This window comes from Petaurus breviceps, unplaced genomic scaffold (genome assembly GCF_028583685.1).
Source record: "Petaurus breviceps papuanus isolate PSGF00001 unplaced genomic scaffold, PetGlider_PUasm1.0 90537, whole genome shotgun sequence".
Taxonomy (NCBI): Eukaryota; Metazoa; Chordata; class Mammalia; order Diprotodontia; family Petauridae; genus Petaurus; species Petaurus breviceps.
Genome location: NW_027187271.1, coordinates 1,379,425 through 1,383,495, shown reverse-complemented (window position 1 = coordinate 1,383,495; position 4,071 = coordinate 1,379,425).

The following is a 4,071-nucleotide window of genomic DNA, read 5'->3' as shown; positions in this document are numbered from 1 at the left end:
AAAAAAAAAAAGGATATTATTCCTTTTAACCAGTTGGAAATAGGAGTGGGCTGCTGCAGATGCCAAAATCTGCATGCAGATTGGGTAGCTAGTTTGGCAGCATCCCAGATTTGGGCAATGTAGCTATTTCAAAGATAGTTTCCTCCCTTTCCCTTTTTGTATAGGAAAAGCCATATTTTTGTTATGTATTAGATAGACATGCTTCTTTCCTCCTTTTCTTGGGTGTCAAAATAGTGATTGGTAGGGACCTAGTATTATCTGCCATTCCTGTTTCCAGAACAACAATTTGGGATCATGGAGTGCAGTTGTAGGTAGAGGAAGATGAGAGTACAGGAATGGGATGTTCTTTTACTCAAGGTTAGTTAATAAGAGGAATCCAGAAATTCTTATTTATCATGCTAGGGGCTGTGGGACTACCTGGGCCCAGAAGGACATTTATTGATAGGCAAAGAGGGAGATATCTTCTCTGATGGTTTCATGGTTGGAAACAAAAAGCTAGGGGCATTTAATATAGGATATATGCCAATTAAGTACCAGGAAACAGCCTTGGGTTATTCTCTGACTGGTGGAGGAAGAACTCATACAAACATCTATAGATTTTTGCACCCTTTGGAGATTCTACAAGTGAAATGTTTGCTCACATGGGTTGGGGTGAGGTGAAAGAATAAATTTCCATACGCATAGAAAGATACTAATATATATATATATATAGCTATGTATAACATGTAGCTCTTTTTAGATATATGTGTAAGTGTGTGTGCTTTTTTACAGTCACCCTGGACAAATCACTTAACCTCTCTCAGCCTTAGTTTCCTTAGCTGTAAAGTAGCAGGTACTTCACAGGGTTGTTGTGAGGGACAAATGAGATAAGTTTAAAGTGTTTTACAAACCTTAAGGCTAGCTATTGTTATTACTGTTGTTATTAGCAAGCCATTCATGTAGGATGAGGAAGCATTCTTATGAAGTTATGAAATAGAAAACCACAAGAAAGGCATAGAAAGAATTACAGAGACCAGACATTATGGAAAGCATTGTAGCAGTTAAAGTTTTGTTGGCCCTGTCACACAGACCTAACAGGCTTCTTTGCCTTGGCTCTCCCACCTAAATGTGTCTTGTCATTTATCTTTTGATCTCATTTGCTCCCCTAGGTTCAATGCTTGTTTATGTGCAGGGAACTTCCATATCTCTATATCTCATATATTGCTAAATCTCGTCCCAGTCACTTTCCTGAACTTCAGAAGTCTTAGAATGCCAACTGTCTGTATGTCCCATTAATGTCTCAAACTCATCATGTCAAAATGGAACTCTCCTCCCCACCCCCACCCTGCCCCAAACCCAGGGAACCTCCTCTAAACTTCCTTGCTCACATGGCCAATATGGAAATGTTTTGTGTGACTTCACATGTATAATTGATATTATATTGCTTGTCTTCTCTATGGGTGGAGGAAGGGCAGTGGAGAGAGAATTTGGAAATCAAAATTTTTTGAAAATGAAAGTTAAAAATAAATAAATAAGCACATAAACAGACAAACATATGAAAGGGTGGAGGAAGAACCCAAACTTCCTTGCTTGTGTTGCAGGTGCCACCACCTTCCCAATCATCCATCTCAGCATCATCTTTGGCTCTTCACTCTCCTTCACGTTACATATGTAATCAGTTGTCAAGTTCTGTTGATTATACTTTCATAATCTCTCCTTTTTCAGAATACTCACAACCACCACCCTAGTCCAGGACCTTATCATCTCACACAGCCGTCAAAATTACTGTTTGATGATGCCACTTCCCTGGTCAAAAACCTGTGGATGGCTCCGATGCCTTTAGGATAAAATAAAAACTCCTTATCCTTGCATTTAATACAATCTTGCTTTGACCCAACTTTCTCTCTAAACAAATACTACCATTCAACCAAACTCTTTTCCACAAACTCAACATGCCTACCTTTATGCATTTACACAAGTTGTATTTTTCTTTAAAGCTTACTTCAGTTACTGTGTCCTCCAGGAGGTCTCCCCCGACGCACCGCCCCCCCCCCCCCCATTTATCTTTCTCAGATTACCTTGTGTATCTGTGTATAGTGAGGTTGAATTGGCCTATGGAGTTAATCCATGCATAATGTTCAGACTTGCCATTACTGATGCTGGTTGACCACATGGAAACTTTGGGGCCCTGCTTCCAGCTATCTTGGGCTCAGGGCTTGTACTTTGAAATGAAGGAAAAGTCCTTTAATACTGAATGTGGAACTGGAAGAGGTGATGACTCAGTGATTGTATAAAAGGGATAGACTGCCCCCTCCTCCCTTTTCCTTTCAGTTGGCAAATCATATCAGTAATGTGGGGTAGGAGAAGAGGCAGACTGCCCTAACTCCAACCTCGATATCCATGTGGCTGTGAGCATGTGGTATCATGTCTTGCCCAGGCCTGGGCTCTTTTCTGATTTTAGGCAAGCAAATATTTATCCCACAATGAATGTATGTATCCAGGCTCAGAGGCAACCTTCTGAGTGATAGAGGTTCTGGCCCACAGGGTAGAGCTGAATGGGTGGCAAGGGAGGAGTCCTGGGTGACTCTCTGCTGGCTTCTGGGAGATGGTACAAAACTAAAGAGGAAAAGGTAAAATGCATAATTATTGTTCAGTTGTATCGGTGACCCCATTTGGGGTTTTCTTGGCAAAGATGTTGAAGTGGTTTTGACATTTCCTCCTCCAAGTCATTTTATAGATGTGGAAACTGAGGCAAACAGGGTTTAAGTGACTTGCCCAGGGTCATACAGCTATAAGGTATCTGACGCTGAATTTGAACTCAAGTCTTCCTGACTGGGATGGGTGGGGAGGGGAGAGTAAGGGTGGATGCTTTGTCCACTGTGCCACCTATCAGCCCTAAAAACATACATAGTTAATAGTTCTAAAAATTTCTTTCTATCTTCTGAGGTTAGGTCTCAGCCTCTCAGCGTATTATAATAATAGTTATAAGTTTTTACTGACTCCTGTTTTAAATCTTTTTGTTAATGCAAAATATGAACCTTTTATATTTAGCATTTCTTTTGGTCAGAGAGTATTTCCTCTCTTTTCTTCCTGAGCCCTACTTTAGCCACCCATCAATACTATAACTTCAGCCCCCTTTCAGGCACCCCCCCATCATTTTCCCTTTGCCTAGTTTCCCCTCTCCCTCCAGTACCCCTTCCTGATTCCTCACAGCCCTTATGCTTTCCCAAGTTCCTTAGCTTCCACCCTCCCCCCTGTTTTTTACTGTAGGATTTAGATCTGGATTGTAGGATTAAATTGTCCAGTTCACATTGTAGATAAGTATTCTTTTTTTTTTAACTTCCCCATTTTACCCTTCACGTCAGTCAAACCTAAGCTATATATAAAAACAGATCAGAAATACCTGGGCAGAAGGTTAATGAACCAAATAGTGTGAGAAAAGAGAGCCTAGTCCCTTTCTCTTTAGAGTCCAGGCTCCACAGGACTAAGCACGGTCCAAATCATATGCCTGGAGTATAGAACAGGGACTCTTCTTTTTGTTATCTTCAGGCACAAGGCTTAATAAACTTTTATTGAAATTGAATTGGCAAGAATAGCCTTTAGTTTGAGGGCTATTCTTGGCCCATTTTGTTACCTGGGTGTACATATGTATTAAACATATACAGATTTAATTCCAGTGGTCCCTGGTAGAAGAAAGGAAAGGCACTGCTCCCTCTCCTATTCCATGCTTCTTGTCAAGTCAAAGAGTGTTGTGATTTTTTAGTAATTTTTTTCTTTGAATTCTGAGTCACTGAGTGGGTTCATGGAATTATTTGTGGAAATGCCTTCAAGGACAAGAAGTGAAGGGTAGGTAGGGGAGCAAGGGCTGCTTGGGAGAGCTCTGAGTAAGCCAGGAAAGTGATTTCTCTGGAAAAGCAGGACTATTTCCAGATTCCCCCCTTCAGAAAAGTGGTGGCAGAACTGGACCTCCAAGCTCAAGAGAAAGTCCAGAGCACAAAAACCAGGATTTCAGGTTATGGACATGAATCGTCTTGCCCTAAATTTTTTTTTGGTGGGGGGGAGCCATGGACTTGAGGAAGGGAAGGTGGGTAT